Below are 23,705 nucleotides of genomic sequence, written 5' to 3'. Positions count from 1 at the left end.
CATTTTTTTTTTTCAGTGAACAATGACTGAAGGGTGTATTTTCTCTTGAATGTGTACCACTACCAAAGGTGATAAAGTTTGATTCTGTAATTTGAATAGGCTCTTAAATTTATAATGAAATAGCAATGTTAGTGTGATATACGGAGAACAAATGCTATGTAGCCTGGGTGTACTAAAACTCTTATTCAAAAGTAAAGTCCACGACTTTGATGAAGTTCTGTTGTCTACAGTACAGAGATTTGCAAAAAATCAAGCATTTCTTAGTATGTTTTGGAATTAAATATTTTTAAGACTATTGAAACTAAAATGTGGTCAGATAATTACTACTAGCCTTTGAAGCATTGCCAACCTTCATGTCATATTCTTAGGGCATGAATAGTTTTAGGAAGGAATCTAGGGGCTTTTGTACCTATTTACTAATGGCAAAAGAAAATTGAGAGATGGAAAACTGTAAATGCACAGCAAAATGTGTTTATATACTATTGTCATGGGCATCTTCTTTCCTTAATATTTGCCTTATGGTTTCATACGCTCTGTATGATGATATCCTGTGCGATAATTAACAGTGCTGATGTGCAAGGAATATCCAAGTTACCTGATCCAGTTTGGTCATGATGTAGGTAGCAGTGTAAGGTGTTTACAGTCCTTGCAAGGGAAAAATATTAAATGGAGACTGTTTCTCACTTTAGGTATGGTGTTGACTATGGGTTTTTTCATAGTAAAAGGTGGTATTGGCCACAAGGTAACAGTAGTGGACCTGATCTTGATGTATGTTAATTGTAGCCTGGGCTAAGGTGCTATCTGCATGGGTAGCTCTGAGCTTTTCTATCCAACGTAAAACTTCTTTTCTTTTCCTTTCTTTTCTCCCTTTTTTTTTTTTTGTTGTTGTGCAAGTGTGGAAGGCAAAAAGCTCAGACGATGACATTACTGTCACCTGCTTAAAACAGTATGAAGTTCTTCAAGAATCGGCATAATCTCCAGGGTTCACTGTTTTCCATGAAAGCATTTACTTCAGTCAAAATACTTCACGTTCTTCTCTACACAGACACTTCAAGAAAAGTTAAAAACATGCCATTTTAAAGGGAAACCTTACCTTTACAAATATTCATACTTTTAAGTAGATTGTACTGCTGTGGAATCAAATAATACATCTTATTAGGCACATATGGTTCACATGAAAGCTAAATAAACTGAGATGCTTCTAATAAAAGATGCAATTGAAACTGCTTTAGATTGGTGAACAGGGTTTTCTATTCACCTTCTTTATTTTTAATTTGTTGTTTTTATCTTATGTCTTCCTCAATAACTGACCCTTTGAGTCTGTTTAAATTAAAACCAAAAAAGTCTCCTGTTTTGATTTTTTTATTATTTTATTTTATTTTATATGTATGATTTGCCCTCTCAAGAGCAAAGGGAAACAATCTTGCCCATCTGCTTGTAAAAGCATGATGAATCTTTTGAATATGCGAATGTAAGATCTGTTGTTCAAGATGTCATGTTTTTCCCTCTGTTGTTAGCTAGGAGACAACACGGAATACCCTGATTTACCTGTGTAATCCCAGTGTGTCTCAGGTGCCAGGATTTGCTGTTGAGATCAGCATGTCTCCTGTCAGAAATGGTTGGAGTGAGACAGGGACGGCATGACCACTGGGCGCAAAGAGCTGCAGAGGTCAGGTTTCAAGGACAGCCAGCATGGCAGTGATGTGGCGGTGACAAGTTGTCAACTGAGCAAATATGAAAGTGGGGTTGGGAGGGAGGGAGAAAGAAAAAGTCTTGTCATTTCTGATGAAATATTCAGTGTAGCAGGTAGCAATGGACTGAATGGATTACACTCATGAGTTTGGTGATTGCTTTCTACAAATGGTGGAGAGCCGATTGCTCACAGTGGAGACCTGTTCAGTGGTTGAGAATGCTGTTTACTAGCATGAGGATGTTCCACAAAAGAATGTCTGTCATACATTGCCTAATTTAAATTTTTGATTAAATTAAATATTACACTCTTGTTCGTAGCAGTGGCAATATCAGGCTTGGTTAAGACACCTTTTAGAGCCCTTAGCTGCTGCTAAATCATTCATATAGATCCATGAGTTTCTATGGAGTATGATACATCTTAGAGAAATTTGGAAGGAAAACTATAATAACGATGCCAGTTCTGACTGCTCATAAATAATCATAATTAACAACTCTACTGTGTAAATTTGTTGGTTTGTTTTCAGACACTCTTCATTTTATTTTGAATTTTTCATATTGTATTGAATTGAAACACTTCTGTTTGTAGTTCTGTGGATTCCACAGTATATGAGATAATAGCATACTTTATTTGTCCCTGAAACAGATCGCAGTAATATGGTGACTTTAATCTACTGGCATATTTGCAGAGTTCTTGATACCAGTTTTCTTCATGGTGAAAAAGTTCTACTACATGCACGTTATTCCTTGGATCAGTAATACTTTCACGAGCCTGCATATGTGTACATGCACATAAATTCTGCATGTGTATGCAGTACAAATGCTAATTTAAGCTTGATCAGTATAATCTCATTAAGAATAAATTCTGCAAGTGTATCATGATTCCCAGTGAAGTCGAAGTCCTTGAATAACTTGTTATAGTATAAGGAAAAATTATGTATTTATCTGTGAAAAGGATGCCTGCATATGCTTCTATGTAGAATTTAGCAGTCATAGTTCTTCTTTGTTAATGTGTGCTTTTATACTTAAATAATGATCAAATGCTTTGTTGTGGATATATATGGAAAAATGCTTTAAATATATGTTCTATATTAGATTTCTTCAGGGTCTACTTTTAACTGCTGTTAATTACCTTTTAAATTTAACTTTTCTTTACATGAGGGAGCAGCTGTATATTGACAAATAATGATGCTGAAGGAGTTCTCTTTACTATCCCACTCTCTTCTTCCTATCTAAACCAATTTGATTATTTTTTACTTCCTCTGCAGCTGTTCAGGTTATAGTTGTGGTAGTGGGGGGATAGAAGGAATCAAAACGCCTAAATCCATAGTCAATAAGTCAGTATTTAAAAAAATGCATGGATATTACTTTTTAGCAATATAAAAAAATGCTTAGTTGCTTGAGAATGTAGATGGAAGAAGAAAAATTTCCTGAGGCAAAATGGTCTTGGAATAAAAGAAAATAAATTTAAATGAAAAGAGAAAATAAGTTTAAATGAAAACAAGGCTATGAGAATGTTTAATGATGCAATGCAGTTTTGTCTCATTAAAGAGCAATAGAGCTAAAAAGCAGCCTCTAGAATTTAAATATAAAAACTGATGCAAGAAAACAGACAGAAGTCAATATGTAGAGTGGATGAATAGCTCGTAGGGGGAGTCCATTAGCTGGGATCTTGCCTACCTGTTAGGCATCTGCATGTTTGCTACAGTAATGCTTGAACTATGCTTCCAGCCAAATCACAGTGTCTGTCTCTTTCTGTGGATTTTTGGCAGGGGATTCTCAGTTGTAAGCTGGCTTTCACACTGCCATGTCTCTTACTCCCTGCTGGTGCACACTGCAGGTGATATCATAAAGATATCAGACTTTTCCTTCAGTCTCCCTCTCCAGAGCTCCATGTCTTCCAAGTGAAAAAAAAAAAAAATAGCGGAACAGAAGTATCTAAGCTGGACTAAGCAAAAGCCCTCAAGAGATATATGTTGAAATCCAGGAGAAAAAAATTTCAATATTGATAATCTGGCAATGTGAATTTTTTTTTTTCTAAAAGTAAACTTGGAATTTGAAGTGCCTGTGAAAGAGAATCTGGACTTTCATTTTTAAAATGCAGATTTCTAGTCTTTTTCTAGTAGAAGTTTCCTTGGAAATGTAAGTTCATGCTTCTTATGAATGGAAGACTTTTAAAGTTGCTCCATTATGAAATATGAGGAAGAGAAATTGGAAAGAACTCACTTCCTGCTCCAGAGGACTGCCCGTGCCCATTTGTACCTCCTCTCTTTGACTCATTATTTAAGGCACCTTTTAACAATTCATGCATTTTTCTACAGTCCTTAAAAATTGTGAGAATTACCCACTAGTTATGACTTTACAAATGAACTATTTGGGTAATTTATTTTTGCTGTAAGAAGCGCTGGAATCAATTTCTTTAAAATTTAACATTCCAAGCTTCTATATGCTCTCATTATGTACTGTGGGATGTGGTATTGTCTCTGGTCATTGTCTTGGAGAGTTAATGTGCTTCCAGTTTTGTTAGCTTGGTTCTTACTACTGGAATAATCAAGTATCTGAAATTGTTAGATGTGCATTCCTGATGGTTCTTGTTGTTGCTTATCTTCACCTTGTGAAGGCTGCTTTCACAAGCTTCTTTTTCCCTGAGTAAGTGATTAAATGCCAGTCAGTATTGTCTTTAGGGCCATCTTGGAATTCAGTTTTCTGGAGGATGGCAAGCAGTATTTTCTTTCATATGGGAATGAAAAGTTGCTGCAGTAATCTCATATGTATTTCTTCTGTGCCTAATTCAAGCAAAAAATATTGGGAAAGACAAAAAACTATGTTTGTCTGTAGCCTATTTATCACTCTTTTTTACAAGTCATGAGTATTTTGCATATGTGATGTTCACCCGGTGACCACCTACAAATCCTATCTCAGATCTGTGTGCATTGCACAGTGACTGCTCTGGCCTTTGTGTTAAGCGTGGCAGTGACTGTTTTCATTAGCTTCATAATTTCTTATCTTAACTCTCCAATTTCATCAGGTATTTAAGCTATGCCTGCTTTTGGCTGTTTTGTTTAACTTCATTGAGGCATGTTTAATTATTATTTTTTTAATATAGCTAAAGAAAATAAATCAGGTGCCTCTTAGAAAATCTAAATATGTTTGTAGGGAATTTGACAGACTGATCGTTTGTCTATAGGGAATTTGGCAAAGCCACCATTTCACCAAATCCTGTTCTTGTTCACTGAAATCTTGCTTGAATCATGTCTTATAGAAAAAAAGCCACATTGTAGGTGATGTGCCAAATATGCTCTTGCCAAACTGGTTAAAAGTGTCTCTCTCTGTCTGTACTGTAATGTATTCAGTAGTGTGTATTACTAATAGAATAAATGAAAAATGTATTTCTTTAACACTGCCATCTTTCTCTCTGACATGCATCTTGAGATGATTTGCAAATGCTCAGTTTTGTAAGTGGCTTACAGAGGAAATCAGTTAGCCTCTAATATTATGCTGATGCATGGCCAGTTGCTTGAACCCATTAATGAACTAATCACTGATACTCTAGCAAATGGTATTCTTTCTTTTGCATGCTGCCCATTTTGTTTCAGGTAAAATCAACATTGAAAAAAAGAGAATTTAAATGGATTATAGTATTTATCCTACCTTTTTTCTTATATGTACTTTGAGAAAAATTAGAAAGTTTGCTTCAAAACCAAAATCTTTTGTGTCTCTTTTTTATACTAAGGCAAGGTTATTAAAATGTACGCTTTGCTTTTGGCTGACCCCTGAAGCTAAATAGCATCTTCTACATGTAGAACAATCTTTTAAAACAATACACTTGTATTAAGCACAAGGTAATTTTTCTTTATTTCCCTTACTATCATCACTGATTATGAAAATAGTTTTATGTAAGTACAGATTCTCTCTCCCTTATAATCGTCTACCTCCTGCCCGATTCCTTAATTAATGACATAATTCAGTGTTCTGGACATCACAATCTCTTCCAGGGTAGTGAAATATGATCAGAGCTGCCTGGAATGTGTGTAATGGACCCCCCAAGTGAAGGTCATGCCTCTGTGGTGTTTTCCTGTCTGTAGAAAAAAATACGCTCTTTATCTAGATGATTTTCATTTTTAGATTAGAGAAAGAACTATCGAACCCCTACCCAGAGAGAAAGAACACACATAAAACTTCCTAGAAACAGAAAACATCCTGGTTATCCTTCTCTTAAACTGCCTCAGAAATCTGCATCTTAATGCATGGGTTGGTAGTGCTTACTACCGAAGAATGCGCTAGAGAATTCAATTAGCATGTGCCACCCCTGTCATTTTTTCTTTTTTGTTTTGGTTTGTTTTGTGGGTTTGTCTTGTGGGTTTTTTTTTTTTGGTGGGTTTTTCTTGTTTGTATTTATTTTTTATTTTTATTTTTATTTTTTTTTAATTTATTTTTATTTTATTTTTATTTTTTAGAAATTTGACAGGCCAGGACAGAGAGGTTTCAATGGTAAACCACTTAGCAGCAGTTTTGTTTATCTTTGTCATGGTTTAACTGCAGCTGACAACTAAACACCATACAGCCGTTTGCTCACTCCCTGGCCCTGGTGAGATGGAGAGAATCAGAAGAGGGAAAACTTGTGGGTTGAGATCAAAACAGTTTAGTAAGTAAAGCACCTACTTGCTGGTAGGGTGGTGTGAGAAGCAGAAAAGGCCTTGACTCTGTCTATGAACTACTCAGGAAGAACTAAAATATCCCTATATTATCAACACTGTTTCAGCACAAATGCAAATCATAGACCCACCCGAACCACTAGAGCAAATTAATTCTACCCCAGCCAAAACCAGCACATCACAATTTTACTTTTAAGAGTTTTAGCTTGTCTATTTAAATGTCAGAGGCAGGAGAGAGAGTGGTTTGTACTTTATTCCACAGATCTTGACAACCAGCAGCTAGAAGCCCAGGTTAAAAAAAAACAAAAGCCTAAAATGATCCAGCGTTTCTGTGGAGTTTATCTAAATCACATATGTTTTCCAGAGTGTAATTTTTTCTTCTAGGTGGTAGAGATGTTTGCAGTAGAGGTCTACAATCGTTTACAAAGCTCCCCTAAAAATCCCCCAATCTGTTGTTCTGTAGCTCTCCAAGTTTCAGTCTATTATACAGTGGCATTGTTCCATTGCTTGTATTGAGTGTGTAAATTCATACACTTCCTCAGTGAAAAGTCACTACAGTCCATTGAGGAGCTCCTGAGATTTTGCATTAGGAGTGCCAAGGTACTTTGAATACTCCTTTAACTTCTTTTCCACAGGACACGCAAGATACACAGCTCATGTTTAAATCACCTCTGCTTAAGGTAAATCTTTTCACTTGCCTTCTCTATCGATGGGTTTGTTCTAATGCCAGATGATACAGATTTTACTCCCATTTACCATCATTCACTAATCTTAATGTTTACTGTTGATGAAGGTGTAAAGATGAATGATCCTTAACACCTCTTAAATAAATGCACTGAGCCTGAAGAGAAGTATTGTCAGCTAATTTTAAAGCTGTAAGTAGGCCTGATGAATTCCTTAGAAAATAGCTGTCTAAAACTTATGAAAAATATCCTGTATTTTTTTTTCTTTTAGAGTTACTGCCTTTGCTTTCTTACCTGAATATCTTCAATTTAACTGGTGAGAACAGAGAGAGACAGAGAAAGATTTGGTTGATATCTTGGTTGATATTCAGGGATCACCTGCTACAAGCTCAGGAGTGTTGCATCCCAACTAGAAGGAAGTGCAGCAGTAGGGCCTGGTGACCTGCTCAGACAGAGACCCCGTCCCAGACCGTGGCTGTTCAGGTCTCTGGGTGCAGGGAGTGCCAGAGCCTGCTGCTGCCGGGGGAGGGAGGACAGCATTCCACCTGCGTGAGGTGTGAGCAGGTAGAAGACCTGCTTAGCCTGGTGGCAAGACTTAAGGAGGAGGTTGAGACACTGAGGACCATCAGGGAGTGTGAAAGGGAGATCGACTGGTGGAGTAACTCCCTGGCGTGCCAGTCGGAACGGTTCCAGGGAGATACCCCCCAAAAGGGAAAGGACCCCCTGCCTTCTCACACAGAGGGGGATGGCCTGAGACAGCCCCTGCCCTGTAGCTGTTGTGCAGAGGTAGGGGACCAAAAAGACGACGAGGGTTGGAAGCGAGTTCCAGTTCGACGTTGTGGGAAACCCTTCCCCCTTCCTGCCCTGCTTCCCCAGGTGTCCCTCCGTAATAGGTTCGAGGCCCTGAATCTTGAAGGAGAGGTAGGTGAGGATGTGGTGCAAGGCCAGCCCACAAGGCCACATAGGAAAAGGTGGTCGACTTTGCACCTTAAGACTGCCTCTGCTAAGAAAGAAAGAAGGGTCATTGTAGTAGGGGATTCCCTTCTGAGAGGAACAGAGGGCCCGATATGCAGAGTTGACCCTCATCATAGGGAAGTGTGTAGTCTGCCTGGAGCCCGGATCAGGGATATCACTAGGGCGCTCCCCAGCCTGGTGCACCTGACAGACTACTACCCGCTGCTGGTCTTCCAGACAGGTGAGGGGGAAGCTGCTTCCCGCAGTCTGAGGGGGATGAAGAAAGACTACAGGGCCTTGGGGCAGATGGTGAAAGAGTCTGGGGCTCAAGTGATCTTCTCCTCACTCCTTCCATCTTCCACTGATGATGTGGGAAGGAATGGGAAGATTCAGTTCATAAACAATTGGCTTCGAGACTGGTGCTACAGGTAGGGCTTTGGATTCTTTGATAACGGCTGGTTTTATAGGGCACCATTCTGGACAATGACAAGTGGGAAAGGTTTGTCTCACAGAGGCAAAAGGATGCTGGGGCACGAATTAGCAGGGCTCATTTGGGGAGCTTTAAACTAGATTTGAAGGGGGATGGGGTTGTAGCTGGGCTTGCCCCAGTGGGGCAGCGCTCCAGAATTAATGAAGACTGGGAGGCCTCCTACAATCCTAGGGTGAAATCGGTGTGCTCAGCTCGCTCCCTGGAATGTCTGTACACCAATGCGCGCAGCATGGGAAATAAGCAGGAGCAGTTGGAAACCTGTGTTAAGTCAGGAGACTATGATCTGGTGGCAATTACAGAGACGTGGTGGGACAGCTCACATGACTGGAATATAGTCATGGAGGGCTATGTCCTTTTCAGGAAAGACAGGCCAGCCAGGAGGGGTGGTGGGGTTGCTCTTTATGTGCGGTAGCAACTACAGTGCACCGAGTTCTGTTCAGGGACAGATGACGAGCGAGTTGAGAGTTTGCGGGTGAGAATTAAGGGGCAGGCTGGCAGGGGGGATACTGCTGTAGGTGTCTGTTACAGACCACCGGATCAGGGTGAGGAAGTTGACGAGGCCTTCTACAGGCAGCTGAGAGCAGCCTCACAGTCACAGGCCGTGGTCGTCGTGGGGGATTTTAACTTCCCTGATGTTTGCTGCAAGGACAACTCGGCAACCCAGCCACAGTTCAGGAGGTTCCTCCAGTGTATGGATGATAACTTCCTCCTGCAAATGGTGGATGAGCCGACCAGGAGAGGAGCGCTGCTGGATCTCATCCTCACTAACAAGGAGGATCTGGTTGAAGCAGTAAGGGTTGAGGGCTGCCTTGGTTGCAGCGACCACGAGATGGTGGAGTTCAGGATCATGTGTCGTAGGACTAGTAGAATACCAAGTAGAATTGCAACCCTGGACTTTAGCAGGGCAAACTTTGGCCTTTTCAAGCAATTGCTAGGGGAAATCCCATGGGCAAGGCTGCTTGAAGGTAAAGGGGCCCAAGATAGTTGGTTGGCATTCAAGGATTGCTTTTTCCAAGCATCAGAGCATCCCGACACGTAGGAAGTCAAGGAAGAGGGCCAAGAGACCTGCGTGGCTAAATAGGGAATTGCTGGGTATGCTCAAGTGGAAGAGGAGAGTTTATAGGTCATGGAAGGAGGGGCTGGCCACTTGGGAGGAATATAAGGCTGCTGCTAGAGGATGTAGGAAGGCAGCTAGGAGGACTAAGGCATCCTTAGAATTAAACCTGGCAAGAAGGGTCAAGGACAGCAAAAAGAGCTTTTTCAAATAGATGGCAGACAAAACTAACACCAGAGGCAATGTAGGCCCACTGATGAACGGGATGGGTGCCCTGGTGACAGAAGGTACAGAGATGGCAGAGTTACTGAATGCCTTCTTTGTCTCTGTCTACTCTGCTGCAGGCAGTCCTGAAGAGCCCTGTACCTCTGAGACCTTAGATGAAGTCAGGTCGACGGAGCGGTTTGCCTTAGTTGATGAGGAATGGGTTAGAGACCAGTTGAGCAACCTGGACATCCATAAATCCATGGGTCCAGATGGGATGCATCCGCGGGTGCTGAGAGAACTGGCAGAAGTCACTGCTAGACCACTTTCCATCATCTTTACCAAGTCTTGGGAAACAGGAGAGGTGCCTGAGGACTGGAGGAAAGCAAATGTCACTCCAGTCTTCAAAAAGGGCAAGAAGGAGGACAAGGGCAAGGTAACTATAGACCGGTCAGCCTCACCTCCATCCCTGGGAAAGTGATGGAACACCTTATCCTCGGTGCCATCTTAAGGCATATCAAGGATAAGAGGGTTATGAGGGGCAGTCAGCATGGCTTCACCAAGGGGAAATCATGTTTGACCAATCTCTTAGCCTTTTATGAGGAAATAACACGGTGGATGGATGATGGCAGAGCGGTGAATGTGGTCTACCTTGACTTCAGTAAAGCATTTGACACAGTCTCCCACAGCATCCTCACAGCTAAATTGAGGAAGTGTGGTCTGGATGATCAGGTAGTGAGGTGGACTGCGAACTGGCTGAAGGAGAGAAGCCAGAGAGTTGTAGTCTATGGGGCTGAGTCTAGTTGGAGGCCTGTAACTAGTGGAGTGCCTCAAGGGTCAGTACTGGGACCGGTATTATTTAATATATTCATCAACGATTTAGATGAGGGAATTGAGTGTACTATCAGCAAGTTTGCTGATGACGCTAAGCTGGGAGGAGTGGCTGACACGCCAGAAGACTGTGCTGCCATCCAGCGAGACCTGGACAGGCTGGAGAGTTGGGCAGGGAGTAACTTGATGAAATATAACAAGGGAAAGTGTAGAGTCCTGCATCTGGGCAGGAACAACCCCAGGTTCCAGTATAGGTTGGGAAACGACCTGTTAGAGAGCAGTGTAGAGGAGAGGGACCTGGGGGTCCTAGTGGACGACAGGATGACCATGAGCCAACACTGTGCCCTTGTGGCAAAGAAGGCCAATGGCATCCTGGGGTGTATTAGAAGGGGGGTGGTTAGTAGGTCGAGAGAGGTCCTTCTTCCCCTCTACTCTGCCCTGGTGAGACCGCATCTGGAATATCGTGTCCAGTTCTGGGCCCCTCAGTTCAAGAAGGACAGGGAGCTGCTGGAGAGAGTCCAGCGAAGGGCAACAAAGATGATTAAGGGAGTGGAGCATCTCCCTTATGAGGAAAGACTGAGGGAGCTGGGTCTCTATAGTTTGGAGAAGAGGAGACTGAGGGGTGACCTTATAAGTGTCTATAAATATTTAAAGGGGGAGTGTCATGAGGATGGAGCCAGGCTCTACTCAGTGGCAAACAATGATAGGACAAGGGGTAATGGGTACAAACTGGAACACAAGAGGTTCCACTTAAACTTGAGAAGAAACTTCTTCTCAGTGAGGGTGACGGAACACTGGAACAGGCTGCCCAGGGAGGTTGTGGAATCTCCTTCCCTGGAGACATTCAAAACCCGCCTGGACTCATTCCTGTGTAACATTATCTAGGTGTTCCTGCTCCGGCAGGGGGATTGGACTAGATGATCTTTCAAGGTCCCTTCCAATTTCTAGCATACTGTGATACTGTGATACTGTGACCTCCATGGATGGATAAGGAGCTGCTGAGGAAAATTCAAATGAAAAAAGTGGCTTGAAAAAAATGGCTTAAAAAAGTGGAAGCAAGGACAGGCAGCCTGGGCAGAATACAGGGATGTTGTCCAGGAAGCTAGGGACCAGGTTAGGAAAGCTAAGGCCCAGTTGGAATTAAACTTGGCTAGGGATATTAAGGATAACAGGAAGGGATTCTGTAGGTACATAGCAAATAAAAAACAGACTAGGGAGAACATAAGCCACCTCAGGAAGCTCTCGGGAGAGCTGGATACACAGGAATTGGAGAAGGCTGAGGTTCTGATTTCTTTGCCTTGGTCTTTGCTGGCAAATGCTCTGACCAAACCACCCAAGTCTTCGAAGACAGACACAGGGACTGTGAGAATGAAGACCTTGCGCCCACTGTACGAGAGGATCTGGTTCGAGACCATATTAAAAAGCTGAACGTGCACAAGTCCATGGGTCCTGATGAGATCCATCCGTGGGTCCTGAAGGAGCTGGCGAATGAAGTTGCGAAGCCGCTGGCCATCATATTTGAGAAATCATGGCAGTCAGGTGAAGTTCCTGACAACTGGAAAAAGGGAAATATAGCCCCCATTTTCAAGAAGGGGAAAATGGATGACCCAGGGAATTACAGACCAGTCAGTCTCACCTCTGTGCCTGGCAAAATCTTGGAGCAGATTCTCCTGGAAGGCATGCTAAGGCACATGAAAAACAACAAAGTGCTTGGTGACAGCCAGCATGGCTTCACTGAGGGGAAATCCTGCCTGACCAATTTGGTGGCCTTGTATGATGGGGCTACAGAACTGATGGACGGGGTAGAGCAGTTGATGTCATCTACCCGGACTTGTGCAAAGCTCTCGACACTGTCCCACATGACATCCTTGTCTCTGAATTGGAGCGACATCAATTTGATGGATGGACCACTCAGTGGGTAAAGAACTGGCTGGGTGGCCACACGCAAAGAGTTGTGGTCAATGGCTCAATGTCTGGCTGGAGTGGTGTCTTTCAGGGATCAGTGTTGGGACCGGTCTTGTTCAACATCTTTGTCGGTGACATGGACAGTGGGATTGAGTGCACCCTCAGCAAGTTTGCCGATGACACCAAGCTGTGTGGTTCGGTTGATATGCTGGAAGGAAGGGATGCCATCCAGAGGGACCTTGACACGCTTGTGAGCTGGGCTGATGCCAACCTCATGAAGTTTAACCATGACAAGTGCAAGGTCCTACACCTGGGTGGGAGCAATCCCAGGCACAGCTACAGGTTGGGCAGAGAAGAGATTCAGAGCAGCCCTGCAGAGAAGGACTTGAGGATGTTGCTTGATGCGAAAATGAATATGGGCCAGCTTCAGTGTGCGCTCACAGCCCAGAAATCCAACCTTATCCTGGGCTGCATCAAAAGCAGTGTGACCAGCAGGTTGAAGGAGGTGATCCTGCCCCTCTACTCTGCTCTTGTGAGACCTCACCTGGAGTATTGTGCGCAGTTCTGGTGTCCTCAACATAAAAAGGACATGGAACTCTTGGCACAAGTCCAGAGGAGGGCCACGAGGATGATCAGGGGACTGGAGCACCTCCTGTATGAAGACAGGCTGAGAAAGTTGGGGCTGTTCAGCCTGGAGAAGAGAAGGCTGCATGGAGACCTCAGAGTAGCCTTCCAGTATCTGAAGGGGGGCTATAGGGATGCTGGGGAGGGACTCTTCATTAGGGACTGTAGTGATAGGACAAGGGGTAACAGGTTAAAACTTAAACAGGGGAAGTTTAGGTTGGATATAAGAAGGAAATTCTTTCCTGTTAGGGTGGTGAGGCACTGGAATAGCTTGCCCAGGGAGGTTGTTAATGCTCCATCCCTGGCAGTGTTCAAGACCAGGTTGGACGAGGCCTTGGGTGATATGGTTTAGTGTGAGGTGTCCCTGCCCATGGCAGGGGGGTTGGAACTGGATGATCTTAAGGTCCTTTCCAACCCTGACTATTCTATGATTCTGTGATTGTATTTCATTAAAATGAGTGGGAAGTTTATCAAGCTTTCTCCTTTCATCTTTTAAAACAGAAACTGCATCTTGCCATGAGTGATGTGAGAAGAGTATTATATTTCTAAGAGGGCAAAAAGACTTATGGCAAATGATTTCCCTCCATGTTGGAAAAAGGTTAGTGATGTTTCACATGGTGCTGAGACTATTTCCAGGTATTTGTAAAATGGGGATTTTTTCTTTCTGCTCTAGGTCTCTGAGCTGGTTTAGTTAAGCACTGCTTTTGTATCGGTGCATAATTTGGATAAGCGATTGCAGGTTTTGATTCCCATTTCTTTTGAGTTACTTGCCGAGTACGAAGTAGCTAGGGAATGGTTCCTATAAAATTATACAGTGAAAGTAGTGCATGAGCAACGGAAATATTAATGAACATGATTGTTTTGACACATAAGAATTAGAGCATGTTTAAATATTATACATAGTGTATGAACTGCTGACACAAAATGAGAAACATGAGATTTATATCTAACAAATATTGCTCAACTTTGAGTTCTCAGATTTAAAGAAGTCAGTTTACTTAGATCAGCTTCTGTGGCGTTTTAAAGTCTCTCCATCACAGATTCAAGGCAGCCAAAGAGAATGTGTGTAAGGGTGGTTTGGTGAATTCCAAAGCCTTGTAATGTCTGAATTTTAAAAACCAGGTTAATCCACCCTAATTTGCACTACATTTCATTTGCATGTTGACAAAATGAAATTTACAGTTGCTTTCTGGCAGTGTTCAAATTTACATTTGGCATATTCTATTTTTTTTTGGCATAATATATACTTTTTGCTCTTTTGACCAATTTTTTATGCAAATAACAGTAGAAATACAATGCATTTGTCTGATGTCCTAAAATAAAATGTAGAATTTACAGGGTTGTAAAACCATGGGTTAGAAAAGATTTAAAGGATCTTGAGCCAGGGCTATTTTTAGTTGTTTGTATGGGAATTTGCAGGATGTTTTATGCTAAGAGCTTTTAAAAGTATTTGTTTAGTCACAATGTCTGCTGTTTTTTTTCCATGTCTGATGAACTATGCCTGTTTTAAATGGCTAGATATGATCCCAAAATTTAATAGACAAATGTTTCCTCCTAGAAAGCGGTAAAATAGCAGCAGGAAAATAAAGATTACTTAAAGGATAACTTCCTTAAATTATTGAAATTGACTAGTGAACACTTGATCTGCTTTTCAAATTACCATTATTTCTGTATAATACAGTTCATGCTAAAATATGATTATCAGTTCACTCACCATTCCATGTATAGGCAACTAGAACCAGAAATGGCATCTCGGTATACTGATGAGACTGATCTTGGATCAGACTGAAATATATAAATTATTGGTCCATTTAGATCTCTATATTACAACAGAATGTAGTTAGGAAAGATACGACATCATAGTAGAAGGTGGGCAAATAAATGACAAAAATGCAACATTTCCTCATTAATTTTGTGATATTTAGTATTTAAGTAAAAATTGCTCATCAAATATCTATTCCAAAGTCCACTGATTTCAAGCAATAGAGTGTCAGAATACAGACAACCTTACTCTAGTGACTGACATACATGCAAGCTCTAGGTTCAAATGCTGGATGAAGTAGATCTGGCTCTGTCAGGATTGCACAGAGTTTTTTTGCATTGTCTTGGCGTTTGGTCTGTTATTTCTCAATCTCATGTATTCTGACATTCTGCATGAGAATTTGCACAGCCAATAGTTAAAATACATTCATAATAGCTTGCTTTGGATTACCCAGGTGATCACTCAACCTTTAATAATTTGTTCAGCAGTCTTAAATAATTGTCTTTGGAATCTTGGAACCTTTCAAGGAGTCTGAAATCCATTTTTCCTTGGCAGTATTTCACTTGAAGTAACTTGGGAAGAAAAACCTCATTTTCCTTTATAAACTACATGTTTTGTCAGGTGAAGTTTATCAGTAAGTTCCACTGGAGGATGACTTAGGTGCTTAATTAACTTGTATGGATTATATTTTTGGCTACACTCAATCTGTGTAGCAGATGCACGTACATCATGAGTTTATGGTCCTCATCAGTAGTTCCAATGAGAACTTGTTTGTTGAACTCCATGGCTTTAGCTAGGAGGAGCAAAGGCTGAGGAAGATGAAGGTATCTTGGCTGTTACTCTGAGGTAGGTACTTGTCTGCACCCAGAAATTTTAAATATTATGAGTTCTGTAATTGAGCAATAGTTGGTATTATGCAGGGATAAATACTCTTGCAACTCTCGTAGTTTTCTGCTATTTGAGATGGATACCTTCTGTGGTTTTGTTTTCACACTGTTTAAACAAGTTAGATTAAAAAGGGGAATAATAACTATATGTATGTAGATGAGCTGTTATCTCCTGCAAAGAACTTTGTTGTAGGAGAGTAGCTTGCTTCCTGCAGAAGGTGTAATCTACACATATGAATTTACCTATTGCATTGCCTTTAGAGAATTGGTTCATTCTCTTGCTTGAGTCAGAACAGAACTGGTGATTTCCTGATGTGTTAAGGCTGAAGTTGAACCCAGGACGCTGTGCTTCAGGGCAACACATCTTCACAAATCAATGAATCTGTTCCTTGTTGCCCCCCCCTGGAGGGAGCTGATGACAGAGGACCATGGGCTCAAAGATACAGCCAGGAGAGAAGTCTGCTGGCAGCAAGGATATTTGGTGTTGAAAGCTGTTGGCCTGGTGTGTTTTCCCCATTTTTAATACAGTTCTAATCTGATTAGTATGTGGGATTTCTTTGTTTGACATCATCATGCTGTTGCTTAAAGGATATGTTTTTCCCATTTGAAAAAGAAGTTATTCTTTATTTTATTTAATTAAAAATACCTCTTTCAACCACCCAAATAGAAAAGTAAAATGACTCATTTATGTGAAATATTGTGAAAATATTAATTCTTCTTTCTTTTTGGTGTGAAAATATTAATTCTTCTTTCTTTTGGTGTATTTCTCACTGTGGCATATGTATGCTGTACACAGAGGTTGATAGTTGCTTATTTTGTCAGGTACATACAAGGTAACCATAGGCACCGACATTAAGCGTAAAGCTGTTTTGGCTTTTGTTTAGTTTCTTTTTATTAAAACAAAAAACAAACAACAAACAAAACAAAACACAACAAAACCCAACCAACCAACTCTGTTTATTTTCAGATTGGTTTTAGCTATTTACTGTTTTGCCTCAGATGATATTTTGGTGCTCTTTTTCTGTCTGCTGCTGCTCCTGATGGTTTGGTGTTTATTGGAGCGCAGAAATCATGGTGAGGATATTGATCTGTGTTGGTCTTTTTCTTTTTTTTTTTTTTTTTTGTCTTTCTTTCACATGGTCATTTAGATTGAGCCATCTGCTCGCCTAATAGTGGGGATACTGAAGAAAGACATTTTCTTCCAGGCTTACATATGAATTGTACTTTCAGATAGAGGTTATTCACTTCAAAATACGAAGATTGAACTATGATTCCATCACATTAAATAAAAAATCATGAAAAATAAATTCTGTGCTCAAAAATATTTTCTTTGACGTTGTTTCTTTGCCACTGCTCTGATTGAAACTGTGGCATATGAAGTGCATCTTTTCTGTAATCACTGCTGCAAGTGGGCAGGAAAAAGGACTATCTTTATTCTACTAATTTTCTCACAGTCAACATAAAAAAAAAAGCTCTGATAAATGCCCTCTATCCAAATAATTTGTAGGATGGTTTTGTAGCATTGTTGCTATGTTGTTGCTATGTGTTGTTGATTAGGAGAGTAAGGCACAGTGAGTCCGTACAAGAATGTAAACAGAACCTACATAAAGTGACTACTGGTTCCTCCCACTTCAGCTGATTTTTTTTTTTAAGCAAAATTTATGCATTTAAAATAAATCCTTAAAGCTTCAAAGTCTGAAACCAAATGGGAATAAAATATGTTGTTCCCACTCTGACAGAATGATTAAGTGGGAATATAATGAAGGTGCTAGATGATGTTGTGAATGTGGTTTAGCCTGATCTCCATCATTTTCACAGATTGTTTTTTAAGGTATTTTGTTTTATTTTAGTTTATATTTTAATTTTAAGCTATGTTATATGTTTTTATTTTATTTCTTTGATTTTACTTAATCACTCTGGAAGGCACAATCACCTTTGAGTGCAAAGGGAGGAAGTTTACTGTGGGTAAACTCCACAGGTTCATCTGTTCAACTGAGCATGGAGTCACAATGAGGACTTGAGCAAGTTTGCCAGAGTGGTTCCTTGGGTGAGTTTGGTGTTACTGAAATAGCAGTGGAGTCGACAGGGCTGAGGCTGTTCTTCAAGATACTCCTGACTTCTTTCTCCTCTAGGGTGGAGCACAGTCATTTCCTGGGTTCTTTTGAGAGTTTGGGTATGGGAGATCTCTGTAGACATTACCAGGTTCTAGACACTGTTGCTCATGGTTGCCCTGTCAGGAGAAAAGTGTTTGGCTGTAGAGAAAACCTGTGCAGTCTGGCAAATGAGATACCTAGGATTTGATTAGCATGAATATCATTAATGCTGTTAATTTAAATCTTTTGGTAGCTTTGCTGCTGAAGAACATGAGTAAATCTGGTTCACTTATCACAGTATCACTGTATGCTAGAGATTGGAAGGGACCTCGAAAGATCATCTAGTCCAATCCCCCTGCCGGAGCAGGAACACCTAGATAATGTTACACAGGAATGAGTCCAGGCGGGTTTTGAATGTCTCCAGGGAAGGAGATTCCACAACCTCCCTGGGCAGCCTGTTCCAGTGTTCCGTCACCCTCACTGAGAAGTTTCTTCTCAAGTTTAAGTGGAACCTCTTGTGTTCCAGTTTGTACCCATTACCCCTTGTCCTATCATTGTTTGCCACTGAGTAGAGCCTGGCTCCATCCTCATGACACTCCCCCTTTAAATATTTATAGACACTTATAAGGTCACCCCTCAGTCTCCTCTTCTCCAAACTATAGAGACCCAGCTCCCTCAGTCTTTCCTCATAAGGGAGATGCTCCACTCCCTTAATCATCTTTGTTGCCCTTCGCTGGACTCTCTCCAGCAGCTCCCTGTCCTTCTTGAACTGAGGGGCCCAGAACTGGACACGATATTCCAGATGCGGTCTCACCAGGGCAGAGTAGAGGGGAAGAAGGACCTCTCTCGACCTACTAACCACCCCCCTTCTAATACACCCCAGGATGCCATTGGCCTTCTTCGCCACAAGGGCACAGTGTTGGCTCATGGTCATCCTGTCGTCCACTAGGACCCCCAGGTCCCTCTCCTCTACACTGCTCTCTAACAGGTCGTTTCCCAACCTATACTGGAACCTGGGGTTGTTCCTGCCCAGATGCAGGACTCTACACTTTCCCTTGTTATATTTCATCAAGTTACTCCCTGCCCAACTCTCCAGCCTGTCCAGGTCTCGCTGGATGGCAGCACAGCCTTCTGGCGTGTCAGCCACTCCTCCCAGCTTAGCGTCATCAGCAAACTTGCTGATAGTACACTCAATTCCCCCATCTAAATCGTTGATGAATATATTAAATAATACCGGTCCCAGTACTGACCCTTGAGGCACTCCACTAGTTACAGGCCTCCAACTAGACTCAGCCCCATAGACTACAACTCTCTGGCTTCTCTCCTTCAGCCAGTTCGCAGTCCACCTCACTACCTGATCATCCAGGCCACACTTCCTCAATTTAGCTGTGAGGATGCTGTGGGAGACTGTGTCAAATGCTTTGCTGAAGTCAAGGTAGACCACATCCGCCGCTCTGCCATCATCCATCCACCGTGTTATTTCCTCATAAAAGGCTAAGAGATTGGTCAAGCATGATTTCCCCTTGGTGAAGCCATGTTGACTGCCTCTCATAACCCTCTTATCCTTGATATGCCTTAAGATGGCACCGAGGATAAGGTGTTCCATCACTTTCCCAGGGATGGAGGTGAGGCTGACCGGTCTATAGTTACCTGGGTCCTCCTTCTTGCCCTTTTTGAAGACTGGAGTGACATTTGCTTTCCTCCAGTCCTCAGGTTTGTTTTGTACTAACCTGTATCTTTTTAACCTGTTTACTGCCTCATTATTCCCCTGTGAAGAGCTGTAGTTAGATTCTTGTCCTGTGCTTAGGAAGACTTGGCATGCGCTATGGCTCACTTTAAATTTTTGCTCTTCGTAACTTTTTAGCCTTCTAGCATAATGTCTCTCAAACTCTAGATTCCCTTCTGATGTCTCCAGCGGAAAAGATGTCTGAAACTCCATTGCTGCAAGTACCTCTGCTTGTAGTTACTTCTACAAGTAATCCCTTTGAAATCAATAGGGAATATTCCCAGTAGTAAAGTTAAATAGTCTGAAATGTCTTGCAGAATAAAGCCTAAGGCTGGGAAACATTACAGAATGTTGCATGACTTCATTACAAAGGGCACCACCACTAAAAGAATCCCCATCTTAAATAACCACTAATGAACTTAATACAGTAAATAGTTTTATAAACTATATGATTTTCTAATTGCTCTTTATGTATTTTTTTTGTTGTTGTTGTTAAAACATCAACATAAATATTCCAGTTTTGAAATAATGCTTGTTTTAAGACCACTTATACATGAGAATATCAAAACTGATCTTTGATATGTTCTGTTTGGTATTTTCTACCCTTACTTATTCTCTCCTATGGCTGTTTCCTATCCACCCGTACTACCTCATTCAGCTCCACTTATGACTATTCCTTCCCAATCCAGTTCCTTGTGAGTGTGTAGCTATGCTGTCCAATGGTATTTTTTTGAAATTAAGTAAGTGGCAGAGAAGAACATGTTTTTTTAAACCAAACAATGAAGTAAATAAGTACACTTTGAAAAGCAGCTCTGAGTCAGGACTTCAGTAAATTACAGTTTAATCAGCAAGGCCAAGTTACGTTTGAAAGCACATTTGTAAACTTCAGTAGAAACTGCTCCCATATATCTGAAGTTAGGATTTTGGCCTGCATTTTTACAGAAACAGTGCATGTTTAATATACTTTCTTCTTTTGGCAACATAAATTTTCTGTAGCCACAACTTTTGATCTACATTGTTTTCTTGAGTATTTAGAAGGCTTTCTATGCTGCTGGGGAGGAAAAATTAGGCCCAGATTATTCATTAATTTATGTGAAATCATAAGATGAAAATTAAAAAAATCTCTTTCCAAATCTTCAAAGGCTAAATCATGACTTGATATAAATGTCCATATGCAGAGAATTGAGCCTGGAGTATGGCTGAAAATACCTTTTTGCCCAGAAAATACAGCTGCAAAATCCTGATTCCTAGCTGATGAAATTCTTAGCTGCACCAACTCGAAGTTTGTGTTCAAGAGGCCACATGTTTTCATTATACAGGTATAAAGGAAACTGGAGAATCTGTAAAGTGTAAAGGAAAAAAGTTCTACTCTTATAGATCTTTTTCTATAGTAATTTCTGTAATGTGTAGTCGACAGCCTATAGAAATATAATATTACAAAACTGAGGTGGCAGATATGTATGAATACCATTAAATACAATTTTATAATGAAAATTTTGTCTTATGAAGGTGAAACTTTTAGATCATATTAGAATTCTAAATTTTTTATGCATAGCAATCAAATGACCTCCCTATATTGCCACATAAAGTATAGATTTAAAGTTAAATGATCCAGTCAGTCATTTAGCATTTCCTTAGGGTCATCTTTTGCCAATAACTACAGATGTTTACATATGATTTTCTTGTTTCTGTGTTTGTATTATTTACATTTTAAGAATTGAAGGAAGAATGACACTTTTAAAACTGTTTTTAATAGCCTTTGTTTATTGTTAATACCTACTGTTCCAGGCTCTTGCTCTAATGATTTTTTCCACACTGCATTGATAATTAAATTCATTCATTTTGCTGGCTGCACAATTCTTTTAAATAAAAAGTTATGGGTAATAATACCTATTATGTTGAAAGTACAAAGGAGAAAAGGGCAGATCCACAGCTTTTAGTTCAAGGAGAGCCAATGGATTTTCCAAGTTACAGGTTTAAATAAAATCAGAAATCTTGAGTCCTTCAATATACAATATAGTAATGGTAGTGCAGATTGAAGGTATAGCATTGTTTTGTTTTTCTCAAGCTATAGTGCATGCAATGTTTTTCCCAGTAAAACAGGAGTTGAGGGTATGCGATGTGTGATCCATTTAAGGATATTTATTAATAGTAATTTCAGCATTGGTCTTCTTAGATGACTGGAGACTATTTGTATGTTGCTACCTCCTAACATATACATGGTAGCAGTTAATCTTTTCACACCCTTTCCATTGTGAACATGTGATACTTTGGTAAAATAAGATGCATATAGCAAAAAATTTACGCTATTCTGGGATTATTTATTTGCTAATACAGCCTCTGCAATTTTTATCTATTTCATGATATTTTAGGTTTTGCAATTTTAAAATTATGTAAAAGGGATATAATTGCTAATAGAGAAGACATTCTTAGCCTCATATTTATTTTTTGTCATGTTTACAGACCTCCAGAAGAAAAAACATTCTGTCCATTTAGCCAAATACGTTTTAATTTTATTTTGAAAAAAGATCAGTATAAAGGAGTAAGAATCGATATAATTTAAAATAGATAATAATCTCATTTTGTAAAATTTATTTTGTAAGTTGGAATATCACCAGTTTGCAAAAACAATTCACAGAAAATGTAATTTTGAAATAGTAATAAATAAAAAGCTTGCATTAAAAGTGGGAGAAATATAGATCAATTTGTAGCTACTTTTCAGCATCTCAGCTCTGGCTTATAAATTCTTTTGGACTCAGTTTAATGGAATTTTCTTGATTCTTGTCAGGCCCAGAGTACCTGATTTTTGAATGGGTGAGAATCTCTTCCTCTGAAGTAGCTCTTTTTTTAATACTGAGGTGCAACTTTCTGCTTTTTCTTCCTCTTTTCTCTCTACCTTTCACATTTTATTTGTGCTGCTTTTCTTGATAGATTCTTGGGGTATATGAGTTCTGTTTAAGGTTATCAGGGCTGGTAGAGTCATTGGAGTAGAGTATTGAGGAGGCTTTTGGAGTTTTGTTATTAAAAGCCAGTTTGGAATTCTTTCTTTCTCCCTGTGTTCTTGCAGGTGTATGGAGGGTATGAATCATAAGAAAACCATAGGTCTTCATCCCGCTTTCCTCACCTGTTGGAGGGCTGATGATACAACCTTCTCCCTATGCTTTGTTCTGTCACCATTAGGTGTTGAATATTGATGATGAAAGTGTGCTCTGGTGGGATACTGCTACCCAGCCATCTCATTTTGCAATGATATAATAAGAATACAGTGTCCCAAATAGAGTAAGGATTATTTCAGGACCTGAAAATGCTTTATTCCTGACACTTCTTATTTAAAATATATCTACTACCTGTATTATCTTTAGTAATTCTCATCAAGTATCTAATAACATTTCATACATATCTTTAATTACTGTGGAAGATTCTGTCTTGGGTATTCTTATTTCTGAAACTTGTTAAGAACAAATGAATAACTTAAAGGAGATCTGAGCAATAATCACTGATCCCCAAGCTGAACACCACAAGGCCTGTACCAGTGTCAAGTGCCAACACTGATGTATTTGAAAAGGCAAAGACTGAGATGCCAAATCAGACACTTCTGAACTAAGGAACAGGATGCCTGTATGTTCTCCCTACTAAGGTCCATCATAGAGGGAGTCATGAGGGAGGCCAGAGAACCTTTTTAACTCATCTGCTCACACATTCTGCTATTATGAGCTCCTGTCTCAATTATTTCTGCTAGACATACCTGAGTGTTTCTTTCAGAGATAAAGACAAGGGTGTTACATCCAGCTCTTGCTTCTGCTCATATGTTGGTGTAGATAATGAAGTCCCAGATGCTAAATCTGAGTTTGTCAGAAGTTGTTAGTCAAATCCTATAGGAGTACTGAAAGCATCCCTCATGGAAGTCTGGAATCAAAGTAGGTTTGAATCAGCAGCATCAAGTTGGATGCATAGTTTCTGTTTGGTCTGACTTCTAATGAAAAGCGTATGAATTAAAGAGAGTCAATCAGAAAGGGAAAGGGCAAATAAGAGGAGCTGGTCTAACAACCACTGATAGAATCAAAACCAGAAAGAAGAATTTAAGCTAATTTTTAATAAACATATTGCAGTGGAACTCCAATTATTAAGTAGTCTGATATTGAACAATT

The 23,705-nt window shown here is 40.3% G+C and overlaps 1 long non-coding RNA gene across 1 annotated transcript; it reads left to right on the top strand.

The window, feature by feature from the left end:
• Positions 1-6,165: 6,165 nt before the first annotated feature.
• Positions 6,166-22,733, top strand: LOC130594330 (uncharacterized). The gene is made up of 4 exons (XR_008971057.1): positions 6,166-6,334; positions 6,980-7,024; positions 13,591-13,687; positions 22,625-22,733. It is a non-coding gene; the product is annotated as an uncharacterized LOC130594330 (long non-coding RNA).
• The last annotated feature ends 972 nt before the right edge of the window (positions 22,734-23,705 follow it).

Source organism: Pezoporus wallicus, unplaced genomic scaffold (assembly GCF_028554395.1).
Source record: "Pezoporus wallicus isolate ANWC-B61680 ecotype Strahan unplaced genomic scaffold, APGP_CSIRO_Pwel_v1 contig_447, whole genome shotgun sequence".
Taxonomy (NCBI): Eukaryota; Metazoa; Chordata; class Aves; order Psittaciformes; family Psittacidae; genus Pezoporus; species Pezoporus wallicus.
The sequence above is the reverse complement of the archived record's forward strand: the minus strand, read 5'-3'. Positions and strand labels throughout refer to the sequence as shown.